This window comes from Microtus ochrogaster, chromosome 15 (genome assembly GCF_000317375.1).
Source record: "Microtus ochrogaster isolate Prairie Vole_2 chromosome 15, MicOch1.0, whole genome shotgun sequence".
NCBI classification, from domain to species: Eukaryota; Metazoa; Chordata; class Mammalia; order Rodentia; family Cricetidae; genus Microtus; species Microtus ochrogaster.
Window position 1 is genome coordinate 45,809,500 of NC_022017.1, and position 15,366 is coordinate 45,824,865.

The 15,366-nt window shown below is 42.3% G+C and overlaps 1 protein-coding gene across 1 annotated transcript in view; it reads right to left on the reverse strand.

The window, feature by feature from the left end:
- The window catches only part of Col14a1 (collagen type XIV alpha 1 chain), a 180,041-nt gene that overhangs the window by 160,871 nt on the left and 3,804 nt on the right, over positions 1-15,366 (reverse strand). The gene's annotated exons all lie outside the window — the stretch shown is intronic.

Sequence of the window (15,366 nt, forward strand, 5' to 3'; positions counted from 1 at the left end):
TTATGAGATTTGGCTCGTCTGCCTGAAACAGGGTCTTTTCCAATGGCGTGCCCCTCCTGTACCTCTCACACTAAGAGCAAACCTCGCCTGTCGCCTTCCATCACCTACAGAGCACAAATGAGTTCTACCTTTCTACCGGTGATCAAAGAGAGCTTGCTAATATGAGATCACGGGCTCCATTTTCCCTTCGTGGGTTGAATATTCTCCAGCCCTTTGATCTTTACTCGCAGCTTTTCATTTTCTAGTATATACGAATCTGAAACTCTTCCAGATCTCCTTTTTTTTTTTTAATGTTAGTGAAAGACAAGGTACAAAAATAGAGCTAGAGGGAGGAATGTAGAAAAGGGAAAAAGGCAGAGGAAAAGGGGGGCGGAAAGATGGAGAGAAGACATGGAGGGAGGGGAGAAAGGAACTCTACTTGGTATTAATGTAAAAGGCCAGTCTATTGACCACAATTCTATTTTTGAATTATTACACTGGGGAAATTCTTAGAGATTAAGGCAACATTCGTGTAGCCCCTGGCAAGGTGTCTGTGCGCCTATAAATAACCCCTCCCCACCTGTGCTCTCGTACGTAGTCATAATTAAACTAATTGGTTAATTATTCACAAGACATGATTGCAAAAGGGGACTAATTGGGTAGAAGGAGATCAGTTGGAGTGGGGAAGGAATCAGGGTGTGTAATGGGATATAAATGTGATTGAAATGGGTACGGTTATGAAAACATCATAATAAAAATCTCGTTATATACAATTTAAATGTGCTTTTAAAAACTGTAAAAAGATGTCTCAAAAGCCTTCTTCTACTAGGGCATCTTCAATCATCTATCCACTCACTTACTCCCTCCTCCATTTATTATATAAAATTGTTCCTCAGGAGAGCAAAAGCAACTTAACACTGCAAAGAGTATAAGATAAATATAAATACAGGTGGTGGTGGTGTACACCTTTAATCCCAGCACTTGGGAGGCAGAGGCAGGTGGATCTCTGTGAGTTCGACGCCAGCCTAGTCAACAGGACAAGCTCCAAAGCCACATAGAGAAACCTTATCTTGAAACCACCACTCCCTCCAAAAAAGATACATATAAATACAGTGTATAAGATAAACTTTCCAGGTTTAAACCGCACAGGCACAAAACACAGGGCTCTCGTTCCACTTCGATTTCAGATAAATAGTAAGTAATTTGTGGTGTGAGTATGCTCTGTGAGATATTTTTGACATACTGAGGGGCCCCCTGAAGGTGTAAGCAGGGAAAGGAACCATAGAGAGTTTTAGAAAACCTAGTTTAGATTCACTTTCTCAATCTTGATCAAGCTTTAGGGAGTCTGACGCCAGGTAGTGTATTGCTAGTATATTTAAACACAATATAATTTGGAAAAAAAAAGCGTTCTGGTGTAATACAATGCCCGGTGAACAAGGAAACGCAGTTACATCAAAACTCAACTCAGTACATGTCATTTCTGATTTGGTGATAATATATCCTGACCAAAGGCGGCTTAGGAAGAAAGGGTTTATAAGTTTACAGTTCCGGGTTACAGTCCATCACTAGGAGGGAGGTCTTGTCAGGAACCCAAACAGTTATATCACACCATTTCCTCACCCGAGAGCCTGCCTGCCTGCTGGCTCTCATCCAACTTTACCTGCCCTGTTGTAGCACAATGAATAAAAACTCACAGATACTGGGGTTCAAACTCCAGGTCAAAACAAAACAGCCAGCCACTGGCTCTTACCGCTACCTCAGCCTGAAATGGCGGTACTGCCTCCAGGAATTCTCAGAATGAGACTGTGTCTGAGAGCTGTCTCCTTTCATCTTATATTCCTCTCTTGTGCTGGGATTAAAGGTGTGCGTCACCACTGCCTAGTCTGTAAGGCTGACCAGAGCAGCTGTTTTACTCTCTGATCTTCAGGCAACCTTTATTTATTAAAATACAAATGAAACACCACTACCCCCTGTCTAGTTCAGGCCCTTGGCCTAGAGAGCACCAGTGCCCACAACAGGCTAATCTTTCAATAATATCCATTCACAGTCAAGACATTTCCCAGCAGAAGGTCCTAACCTAGGTAATTCCTCCACTGAAGCTCTCTTCTCGTTGATTCTAGGGTGTAGACACAGACTTCCCCCTGCCCGAGCCAAGAAGCTATCTGCAACTGATACCATTGGCGAAGGAAAATCTGTTTTCTCCAATGGAGTCTCCCTGGGTATATGGATCACACTTTTAGGGCAGGCCCTCAAGTCCAAGAGTAATAGGCCAATGCAGAACAAACTCATTGATATTTTTGTGGACTTCTTGTCTCATTTTGCTGGGGGCATATTTTTTTTTATCTTATTGGTCTTTTGTTTGCATTTTCATCTTGAGGAAGGGAGTGTACATGTATTTCTTTTGTTTTTTTTGTTTGTTTGTTTGTTTTAAAAGAGAGAAAAGAAGAACATAGACTTTGGCAGGAAGGGAAATGGAGATGCTCTGGGAGGAACTGGGGTAGGAGAAAAACATCAAAAGATATTAAATGAAAATATGTTTTCAGTAAAAAGTCAGTAAATAAAAATCAGGATTTTAAGTGCAAAAAAATAAAAATAGGCGTCACAGATACCAAAAATAATGTTTTTACTGTAAGAAAACATAAGACTAAAAAATTTTGCTCTTCTTTCTTTAGTGATGTATAAACATTTACTGGTGATAATAAAAGTCCTTCTTTAATACATTTGTGACAGAATCACAATTTATTTGTCAATATTTGAAAATTTTAGGTTATTTCCAGAGTTCTCAAACATATATAAACACTGCGCTCAACATCCTTTCTGAGATTGGTGTGCTTCAGCTGGACACAGAATATGGAACTGCTTGTTAAGACAAGATATAAGTGTTATTTTGTCTTTTGAGACAGGGTCCCAATAGGCTGGTTTTGAATTAATAATTTTCAGTCCAGGTTGGCTTTGAACTAATAATCTTCCTGCTTCAGGCTCCAAACGGGTGGGACTGAAGGCATGTGCCACCACCCCGCCCTAAGATAAGGGATTTTAAAGCTAATTACACAACGTTGTGAGGACAGTTATGCTGATTTCCCACTCCCGTCGGCACCAAAGGACTATGCTGTCTCGCTCTTCCATCCATCCCAAGGGCTGTGTATCATCTGATTTGAGAGTAAGTGTGATTACGAGTCTTGTTCTCTGTGATTTCCATAGCCAGTGGCTTAGTCACTCTTGTACAGCCATAAACAAAACATGGGGCAGAATAACTGAGAGAAAGAAATTATTTCTGCTGAGTTTCAGAGGTGTCGGTCAACCAGTACGGAGAGAGGAGGACGAATCAGAGGAGCTTGATCACAGCAGCAAAGCCCCAATAAGGGGGCAGGGAGACGAATGGAAAATCCGAGAGAAAGACACAGCACCTAAGCACACACCCCAGGGACCCACTTCCTCCCACCAAGCAGGACCTCCCACCATCACCCAGCCATCTGTTTAAGTTTTAAATGCTCCAATGTATTAAACCGCTGATTAACTCAGGGTCCACATGACCTAATTATGTCTGGAAACATACAGACACACCCACAGGTTGTTTTATTATCTCCGGGATATTGTCTCAATACAGCTAAGATTAACATCTAACGATTAAGATGGACTATCTTAGGGGCAGGGGAGGTGATTCAGTGGTTTAGAGACCTTGTTGATCTTGTAGAGGATCTGGGTGCAATCCCAGAACCCACACAGTGGCTCACTCCAGTTCCAAGGCTTTGGATGCCCTCGTCTGACCTCTTGGGGCACATGGTGCACATGTATGAACGCAGGCAAAACACTCATACCCATAAAACAGAATAAGAAAATCAAAAAAAAAATCTAAAGCTTGACTATCATTTTAATGTAGTATTTGGCATTCTTTGGCTATTTAATTTTTTAAACAGAATCCATGTCTTATACTTTTTTCTGAATTGTGAGAAACTTTTACCTACTATTTATTTTAACTGATATCACTTGCACCATTTTTCTAGGTTATTTTTTTACCTTCAAATTTTATTTAGTGGGTTTAGGGTTGTTTGATGTTTCAGTTAAATCATCTGACCAAATGTTTTTCATCATGCTGTCCAATGTCACAGGGAAAATGACCTCTCTCAATCCAAATTTTATTTCTAGTTAACTTTTTAGTTCCAAGTAAGAAGGGACTTTTTTTATACCAAGAGGCCTAATGGGCTACTCATAACACACACACACACACACACACACACACACACACACACACACACACACACACACAACATTGCTGTATAATGCTCCAACAGTCTAGATTAATAGTACACCTTTACATCTTTTCCAATCTCATTTCATGTGTTTAATACACTTGTAATTAATGCTTCTTTTTTTTTCACATTGCATAGACTAAATTTGTATTTTTACCAGCAAAACTTCAAAATTTCACCTTAAGTATACCGCTGGTCACTAGTTGGGGTAAGGTACAGTTCGCTTTCACGTGCTGTTGTTGAGGTTCTTAGACAGTAGGGCGGGCACGGGGCTGTGATCCTAGCATGTAGGAAGTGGAAATAGAGAGAGAGATCAGGAGGAAAGGTTATGTGAGATCCTCCATCAAAAACAAAGCAACCCAGGGTGTGGGAGCCGGGAAGGTCATCATGAAAAGGTGATAAAAACATGGGAGTAGGGGTACAAATGTGAGCAGGGTACGTGATATTTATGAATGAAAGTATACAACAAAGCCCATAATTCTATATACTAACTAAAAATCTTAGTTAAAAAAATGAACACTATTTTAAAATGCATTTGTGGTGATGACTTCATAACTACATGCCCCTACTAAAATTAGACATATTCTACAATTAAAATAAATCAATAATGTCATATGCAAATTATGCCTTAATATAGTTTAAAAAGAGATCAGTGCCAAACCCCTTTATGGCATTTCATTATACTTTTCTTCTTGGTCTTTCACTGTAATGAATTCTTTTGACATTACTTGTAGGAAGTTAAAGCTACCAAGCCAAAAGGAGCCAACCTGGAGTCTGTCCGGTGCTATCAGAGGTTCTGACCATGCCTGGCCAATAAGGAGTGACCAAGTGGTGTTTCCTGAGTGACTTTTGACCTGATAGGTCTTTACTTCCCCCAAGTACTAGTTTATCACTGCAGTAGAGACCTACAAAAGACAATTATTGTTATTTAAATATCTACATAACTGTAGTAGCCCTGACTTTTGGATCAGTATTGTTGGGGGCTTGTTTGTTCATTTCTGGCCACTCAGACCCAAAATAATCACTCAGAAACTTTATTACTTGAAATACTGTTTGGTCAATAGTTTAAGTGTATTTCTAGCTGGCTCTTATATCCTAAACTAACCCATTTTCATTAATCTGTATATCGCCACAAGGTTGTGGCTTACTGGGAAAAGTTCTGGCATCTGTCTGCTCTAGAGGCTACAAGTTGTCTCACTGACTCCGCCTTTTTTCTCCCAGCATTCAGTTTAGTTTTTCAGCCTTGCTCTATTCTACTAAGCCACTGACTGAAACAGCTTTATTCATTAACCAATAAAAACAACACATATACAGAAGGATGTCCCACACCAGATCAGGCCATTTTGAAGTAGAAATGACAGATCCTGCCACATCGTTAAAAAAGACTTCACTAACTTATACTTAGTGACTCTACATTTAATCTCTTAGTAATTTCTGTCCTTGAAAACAAGAGCAACTAAAATTTCCATTCTTACATCTCCTAGGAGACTAGTTAAATGTAATCACCTGCCAACAAACTGCTAAATGTCTTAAGCTTTAAAATGCTTGCATGTTCTCTATTGTAGATGTCTAAAAAAGGCAAAATAACATCAAATTAAAGTCACCTGATTGCAACATATAGATTAGATGACTCATTAATAACAGTTGCTATAACTTTTCTTGAAGAGCAAAACTGCTATTGTCTAAGACTTTTTAACACGCACATATGGACAAACAACATGTGTCATTGGCCGTTGCCCTCGAAGACTAGAAGATTGGATTCCCCAGAGCTGAAGTTACAGGTTCTTGGGAGAGGCTGCCAGTGGGTTTGGGGCGGGGGTCCAACGTCCCCAAGAACAGTAAGCATACTTAACCTCTGACCCAAATCTCTAGCCCACCTTGTGTCGTTTGTCTTCAAATGCAGAGCAAAAGTTCAGCTGGTTTTTGTTTTTGTTTTTATTAACGTAAAAGGTTTGAAATTCTTTTCTAGATTCTCCCCGTGAAGCCCAGGCTGACTTTGATTCCCTTTCCTAATCCTCCCAAGTGCCAGTGATACAGGTGCGAGCCACCATGCCAGGTTTATATAAACGTCTCCACTATTTCTACTAAGAGGCCTTTGATAGCGGGACATCTGGATCAAATCCCTGGTGTAGCAGGAATACACTAGGAGTTGCCCTTTCTGTCCCCTGGTTTACAAAGCTGGGCCAGAGACTCTGGCTCGTAAGTGTTTAATAGAACACAGGCTGCTTACTCAATCCCAAATGTCTTAAATTGATCTCTTGAACCTCCTTCCAGGCCCGAATACTCTGCTTCTCAATGATGCTAGCTCAGTCTTTGGAACAGATTTAATCTATCAAAACACATAACAACCAAGCTTTAGGCTAGAGGCAGGGATGAGAGATCATTTTTCATCAGCGCTGGAAAAACTTCATTGAGTGAGAGATAAGGTCCCTAGGAGACTTAGTCCCCTCCAAGTCTATGAATACCATAGATAGGTAAGCGATCAGGACAGCCATTAGTTAGTGACTATGACACTAAGGCCCCATGACATCCTTAGAGGAGCTTTCTAAGGTTAGACTCCAGCCTCATTCATGGGAACACCTGGGACATGGCCTTGTTAGTTGCAGCCACAAATGGTCTAAGTTTTGCTGGATGAGGAACGTCAGGCTCACTTGGATCTGAGTCAGGACTAACCTAGGGATTTTCTTCCCATCTCAGAGGCATAGATCTCATCTTGCTTTTCTGGCTTCTTCCAGACCCTCCAGGGTCATTCTTCTTTGTGATATATTCCGGAGCCTTACAGATGGAGGCCTTTTCATCAGGGGCCTGAAGATAAAGGAGGAATGTTCCTGCTTGCATCACTGTCTCAGAAGAGCCTTAGAGTGGACGTCAGCTCCTCCAGTTCCAGGGGAGAGATGGGATGCGATGCTAATATTGGGGCCCTTACCCTCACTGAAAACACTGTAGGTCCCCTACAGGGGGTAACTGCTTCTCGCACGCTTCCCACGATGAATTAATACTTTGGTGATCACACAAACGGGATCATTTCATTGCATCCCAAGTGCCCTCTGCTCTCCTGAAGCAGTGTCACGTGCTGCCAGAGTGACTTCTCCTAGGATTGCACAACACACTAAAGGAGCTCCAGGAGACAGTCTCAGCTTGCACCGCCACTGGGGAACTAGCCCTTTGCTACTAATTGCTTTATCCAAATTCCTATAACAGTGACTTTGCAGCCAAGGTTTTGAAGACTAAACCAGGTCCCCATGATGCAAGACTTGGGCAATGCTTCATCTCAAGGATCCCAAGATTCTGTCCATCTGTGGGAGCCTCCTGCAGAGTTCTGGTGCCAGAATCTCATCCTGGACTGAATTCGTGCCTCCCACTGGTGCACTGGCTTACCACAGAACCTCTTTCAACGGCTGCCAATCAGGCACCCCCAGTCTCCTCCGAGGAGCTTCCATCCAGGCTCGTGTATCTTCTTGCACTAGTTTGGTGTTGTTTTTACACTAATTCCAATGTACGCAGCTAAATTTTCAAGCTACATCAACAACCAAGGTTGACTTAGGGTTTGCTTGAGAAATCTTGGTGTCAAGATTTTTCTAGCTTGTTAAAGAAAACTAGAAAGTGTCCTGTTGTCACCTTTGTCCTGTCCAGTGATCTTTCCCTCCTTGATGCCGATTCACGCACTTTTCCCTGCTCTCCTTTTTGCTTGCTTTAGATCTAGTTGAATTTTATACCTCTTGGCTCTGGCTGGGATATCTCCCTATAATTTTTTCTCTGCATATCTGGATTTTCATATATTTTTATTTTACTCGCACGCTGTCGCATTATCTCAGTTCCAAACTGTTTCTTTTCCATTTATAAGAAATGGAAATATGTTTACAACACAAAATACACAGGCTAAGGATTTGCCCAATTTGAAGTTTTGAAAAAAATGTCAATTCTGTTGCTTTTTTTTCCGTCTTATATCTATGTTTGTCATTAATGGCTGCCTTCTGTTTTAACTGTCGTTGGATAGCAAAACGTCTTTCTTTGTTGTTCACCATTGTTTTGTTTAATCCTTCATCAGTACTACGTCATCCTTTCTTTGCCACTGAATACGTTTGGATGGCCATCACATAAGCTTTCGTTTCCCTTTTAGCCCAAGTTACTACAGTGAAGGCAGTAAAACGAATCTTCCTTGGTGTGGCAGTACCAGCCTGTAATGCCAGCACTTGGGACACACAGGCTGGAGAATCAGGTGTTCAAGGCTGAGCACTGCTACTGTTTGAGAGTAGTCTGAGCTATAGTCCACTTTGTCGTCAGACTTAATAATAAGCCATAATGCTATACGCTGTTAAAGTAATATAACTCATCCACACTTCAACCTCACTATTCTGGTTTTATAGCAGAATGATAAAGTATATCTGGAAGAATATATAAGAACATATAACTATTTTCTTCGTGTAACTGACTCGTAAAGAAATCATAGGAGAGGCAGAATGTTCGGTGGTATTATCTGCATAGCAATTGAAGTTGAATTAATTGATTACAGGGTAGTTAAAGAATCCAAAGGGATTGAGCAGTTTTTGTGTACAAGGGCTTGAGAAGATTCCAAGAGACAGCCTCATTCTCTTCGGATTAATATATCCCTCAATCAGCTAATCATCCATGGATCTGCCCATCACACACAAAGAAAAATATAGCGACAAAACATTTCCCAAATGAGATATTCATTCTAAGAATTCCTTCCCAAACATGCTAAACCTAGGCTTCAAGGAAACAAGTCAAGGAAACAGACCACATCTGTCTTATAGGCTCTTTAATACCAGACTGTGTGCACCGGAACATGTGAGTCTATTGTAACACAGGAAGAAAAGATCCCTTCCCCAGTCATATCAGGGCAAGAGTCTTTTGTATATTTTTTACCAATTGCAATTGTAGTGCAATTCCTGTGCCCTGGTATTGCATGACAACAGCATGTGGCATTGGAAGTGAATATATTTCCAACGCTGTAACTAATCAAGTACCTACTGCACTCCTTCATCAGTCTGGGCATAAACAGTCTAAGTTACTAGACTGGAGATAAAGCAGTATACAGAGCCTGTCTTTAAATTCTTTTTGTTGTTTGCTTTAAATTAGGATTATCAGCAGCATGTCGGGAGAAGTAGGATCTTAATTTTCCCACGCTTTTCTGCCAAGTCACCAAACTTCTGGACAGAGAAGTGGAGACAAGAAAAGTCTCAATTTCTATTTAAGTGCCATGAAATATTTTAACATTTACCCAAAAAATGTCAAAGTTTCTTTTGTTGAAACTTTGCCTGAGAGTCCGAATAAACAAATAACTCTGCTTTGATATTTCTTTTCTTTTTTTTCTTCTTCTCAAATATGCCACGGTAGAGATGGCTACTTAGTTCTGAAAGCAGAAGGCACAAGTCAAATCTGAGGAGAGATGATATTGAATTGCATAAGTGTGATCAAAGCACTGTCATAACCTGACAAACAGCTTTAAACCAGTCCTATCAGTACTAATTCAGCCTGCTTCTAGCTTGTGTATTTTTTTTTTATCAAATCTCATTTGTGCAGTTAGGTTTAATAAAGAGCAAAAACTCAAGGAAAGCCATTAACCAATGCTTACAGTTATTCAAAGAATTCTCAGCTCGGCACACAGCTGGTTTTATCAAAAGGCCTTCAAATGTTTATTCAACAGTTATATCTCTTGCCAAAACTTACACATATACACAACCAAATCTTGAAGAGTATTCCCACCAATCATTGTTTATAAGCCTTACAAACTTACACAGAATTGTTCTTAGCAACTTGGTATACAGATGCTGGTGACCCAGGGGGTGAGAGAGATAGTTATTTATGGCACTGGAATTATCATTCCAACACTCATTGAGAGTCCTTGCTATATAACCAAAGTGGAGTCCTTGGCACTAAAGAAGGTAGACAACATCACACTCTGTGTTCTCCTTAGGGAGCTCCCTTACAATTCCATTATAGAGCAAGATTGCAAGCTAATTGCAAAGCTAACAGAAGTATGAAGTGGCATGGAACATTAGCACAAGCCGGGTGGCATGCCAGATATTATATGTTCTTCGTCAATGATATATGTACGGTAATGTCTGTCTTTGAAAAATGAAGTCATGACATTTGCAGAAAAATCAAAGGAGCTAGAAAATACTCCATTAAACAAGCACCTTAGACCCCAAAAGACAGATGCTGCATAATTATATACAAAGACTAAATTTTAATTTTCATATATGTATGTGGAGGATGGAGTATGGATCATAAACCCAGAGAGGCAACCATGAAGTGGGAAATGATGTCTTAAGAATGGTAAGTAAGAGCTGGGAAGTAGGGGCTCACGCCTTTAATCCCAGCACTCAGGAGGAAGAGGCAGGCGGATATTTGAGTTTGGTGTCAGTCTGGTCAACAAAGTGAGTTCCACAACAGCAAAGGCTACATAGAGACACCCTGTCTCAGAAAAGAAAAGAAAAGAGAAAAGAAAAGTAAGGAAAGGAAAGGAAAGGAAAGGAAGGGAAGGGAAGGGAAGGGAAGGGAAGGGAAAGGAAAGGAAAGGAAAGGAAAGGAAAGGAAAGGAAAGGAAAGGAAAGGAAAAAAGAAAAAGAAACTAACTTTCAGGCTGGAGAGTTAACTCAATTGTTCTTGTGAAGGATTAAATTCGATTCCCAGCACCCAAAAGACATAGATGGGGGCAAAACACTCATATGAATAAAATAACTCTAAAAATAAAGAGAATAAGTAGGAGAGAAGAGAGGGTAATAGAATATATGCGACATGAAGGCAGGAGGGTGGGGGGAAGGAAGGGGCCAGCAAGAGTATGGGGATGGCATTACAAAACAATATGGAGATGCCAGGCTGAAAACCATTGCCTTTTACACTACTTTTAAAAAAACTAATGTAAAAAGAAAGATGATCACCATAATACACAGATAGACTCAGAGAGTTCTGATTTGGGCCCCTGGGCACCAGGTTAATGGAGAGGAAACGGAAACGGTGATAAGCAGTGATTCTGCTACTTGGACAGATGCTAAAGGAAGAAGGCAAACAAAGAACCTTCTGTCTCCCCCATATGAAGGGTGTACGGCCAACTTGGCAGAAACGTTGAAGCCAACACTGAAGGTCCAGATAATTACAAAGGCGGCCGGGACTCACTTGTGTGAACTACTGGAGACAGTTCCGAACACATCCCTATCCAGTTTTTAATCTAAGAAAGAACTCCATGCTGGTTGAAATGATCAGCTCTCTGTCGATGTGGCCACCTGACTCGAGAACCATTCACAGGCTTTTGAGGGGGGCGGGAAGGCTTTGCAGCTGTGGACAAGTCTGTACAGAGCAGCTTTGAAAGATTGGGGATATCTGAGTATGGTTTAGACCCAAGAGAACAAAGAATAAGAGGTGTGTGTAACAGATGTCTTTCTGTGTTATATTTAAAGAGCCTTCATGCAGAAGCTAAAACTGGGTTCTTTGGCGCACCTTCTGAAAAGAGAAGGTTTGAACTGATGCAGATTTAAAAGTCCAACATTGAGAATAGTTCACCTTCCTCTGTAAAGAGTGGGATCACAATCCGAGTTGAGTTTTCCAACTTGGGGGATCAGGATAAAATGGTTTTTAGGATGTCCGCCTCAGGTCTATCTTTGCAATATTGTTTGTTCATGGTTCTTTGTTTATTTGTTGTAGCAGTTCCTTGTTTGTTTGCTTGTTTGTTTGTATAAGACATGGACTTCAAGCTTGTGGGGTAAAGCAGTTGGCGACTTTAAGGACAAGAGTTCCAGCACCCCCAAACGGGGTAAGAGGGTATGACAGTGGCCTTTAATCCCATCTTGGGGAAGAGAGACAGTGGAACCCCGGAGTAAGCTAAGGCCACAAAATCTGTGTTCAAGTTAGAGACCCTACTTCAATATCCAAGCTAGAGAATGATCAAGGAAAATGCCTACAGTCTACTTTAGACCTATATACGCATATGCATACATGCATGCGAATACACACACACACACAGGTTCCCACATACATACAAACATGGATACACACATAGACATGTATATTATACAATTATACACCTCAAGAAAAGACAAATCCTCGCATGCATACAGGCCAACCTGATCTAGGAATCCCTCAGTAAGTTCCTCTGACTCTAGCCTGTGTTGAGTTGACCTGTGAAGCTAACCTTCACAGTGCTGCTTCCAAAATGTCAAAAGAACTGCCCTGATTCCTTCATGAGGGATGCTTTACTGAAAAAAAATTAGTCTCACCTGGGGCTGAGAACAGTTTTATGGGTGGCACCATCAACCAGGCCTCTGAGGAACAGCAGCTCCTCAGCTAGATCGGTGGCCTTCAGAATTCTTTGCCTTTCTGGATATTGGTACCAGAGGACATCTGGATGACATTTAAAAGCATAACTTAACAAATTCAATATGCTTAATAAGCAATCAATAAATACCGATTCATTATCATTGAGTATCAAGGGATAATGATGTGCAGTTCGAAGGTGAATATGGTGCATGGATTACAGTTGGCTTCAGGTAACCAGGGCTTGAAATTAGCGGTCACCTGCCAGTTGTAAGCCTCAGGGCCAGATGACCCAGAGGAAAGTGCAGTTCTCTTCTCCCATAGCAGAGAGTTTCCCAGAGGGGTTCACTTTTCACTAATTCATCCTATGAGGTTAGCAGCAGCCTTGTGAGTCAGTCAGCTGCACAAGAGCCGGTACAAACCAGTCTCAGAAGCCCAGCCATTCTGTGAGTTGGAGAAATAGTCACGTAGCCAAAGTGCTTGCCACACAAGCAGAAGGGTCTCAGTTCCAGCTCCGGAACCCACATACGAAACTCAAACATGATAGCATGTGCTTGTAATCTCAGTTCTGGGGAGGCAGAGACTGGAGGATGTCTAGCCAGCCAAACTGATGTAATTGGTGCTCTCTGGGCCAATGAGAGACCTCATCCCAAATCAAAATAAATGTAGACTGCTCTTGAGGAATGCCATCTAAGGTTGACCTCTGACCTCCATGCTCATTCACTCCTGAGCACATCCTGACTCATACAAGCACGTGTATACACGCATATACGGCGGGGGTGCCTTGACACTCTTAAACTAGACATGTAAATTTTGAGATAGAAGCCAGAGCCATTCCAGAAGCACAGCAAGTTAGTGACAGCTACTTGACACAAGAATGTCCCGTCATCTGGCTTCCGTCTTCCCTCTCAGCTTGCTTTTTAAGGACTGCAGAGCTTCTCCACCAAAGAGATGGGAGTTTACCTTCCTCACAGCCTATGGCCATCCTCAGTAGCAGGCCAGCTCCACTTCTCACCTTCCATTCAGGAGGCTTTCCTGGTCTCCCCACTGAGAGCCACAAGGCTTTCCCCTGGCGCCTCCGATGCTAACCTCTGTTCTCCACTCTTATGCTCATCACTGGCCTGTAGTTATTAACTGCATTTCTGCTTTCAGAAATGCATTTGCAATACCGCACTTTGAATATTTAGCACAAGATGCTGGGCTGGAGAGAAAAACAATTTTTTTTTCGAGACAGGGTTTCCCTGTGTAACAGTACTAGCTGTCCTGAAACTAGCTCTTGTAGACCAGGCAGGCCTCGAACTCACAGAGCTTCTCCTGCCTCTGTCTCCCGAGTGCTGGGATTTAAGGCGTGCGCCACCACCGCCAGGCTATTTTTTTTTTTACCTCAGTTCAGTGTACTCCTCGCCACAAAAGCAGAGGCAGAAAGCCATCCAGAAGCATATCTTTCCACAACTGTGTCTCCTGACTGCCCACCCAGACCTGCCTGCCTCATTCTGATGGACTTAGCAAAGGCTAGCCTCCTTCTGCAATAATTTTTACAAGCCGCTCAAGGAAAATCTGGGAGAAGAATCTGAATACAACTCCCTAAATGTTTTGAGCAGCCCCTAACAGAAAAATGCAAGATGAGAGAGAACTGGTCTAGAACCAGGCCTGGCGGCTGATGCCTGTGTTCCCAGCACACAGGAGGATTGAGACAAGAGGGCGGCTGTGAGTTCGAGACCAGCAATAACTACATAGGCAGTGGCAGCTGAGTTACACAGTGAGAGTCTGTGGAGGCAGGAGAGTGGAAGCTAGATTGCTCAACAGGTGAAGGTATGTGTCATGTGAACCTGGTGACCTGAGTTCAAGCCCTAAGTCCAACAGTAAGAGGAGGGGACTAACTCCGGAAAGTTGTCTTCTGACCTCCACATGGGTGCACGGCAGATGTACACGCACACACCCGAACATACACGATCATACACAACACCTAAGGGGAAGAGGGGAAGGAAAGAGGGGAAGGGTTGCAGGGTGCTTCCAACCTTGGTGGAATTTGGGTCTCTAGGCTCCGTACTCCAGCTTGTACTCTTGGCTCTCATAACGCCCCACAGACATGCCTTCCTCGTCACGATTCCCACAAAAAAAAAGGAGCCCCCTCCCCCCCCAAAAAAATAAAACTGTAGATCTTTTCAAGAGGAAAATAAGGGAAGAGAATGAAGTAGGAGAAGAAAGAAACCACTTTTGTCAACCAGACTCTTTGAAGTAAGCTCGGTCCTAAGCGGCCCCTAGATCCCTCTGTCCCCCGTCCTCTGTCTGCTTCAGCACCAGAGCATGTGACCTCAGCTTACACCATCCACTCCAGTTCCAGACACACATCCCAGTGCCTCCCCCAGCAGAGAAACTGGAAGAGAAAGTACCCAGAGTGATACGGACACTGCAGACTCCTCTGGCCTTTTCTCTAATTGTTTCCCTGTCACTTGCTAGACTTGTGACCCCAGAGGAGGCCATATTTCCCTGGTGCTCAGGGGCTTTGTCCCAAAAAGGGAAATCGTATTTATGTCCCAATATAATGAAAAGATAGTGTCCTTTTTACAGAGAAAGGAAGAGATACCGGAATATGCCAATATCTCTGCTATAGTCTGGGTTATAAATGTCACCCAAAGGACCAATGTATTAAGGGCTTGACCCTTTGGGAGGCCATAGAAATTATAAGAGGAGTCTACAGAAAGGCTTCTCAGAAAGCCCCTTTCCCCTTCTCTCCTTTCACTCCCTGGTTCACAATGGAAATGATCTTGCTCCGCTGTGTGCTACAACTTGAAGTACTGCGGGCCATGGGCCCAGAGCGTCAGAGGCAACTCATCATGGACAAGACCTCCTCAGCCATGAG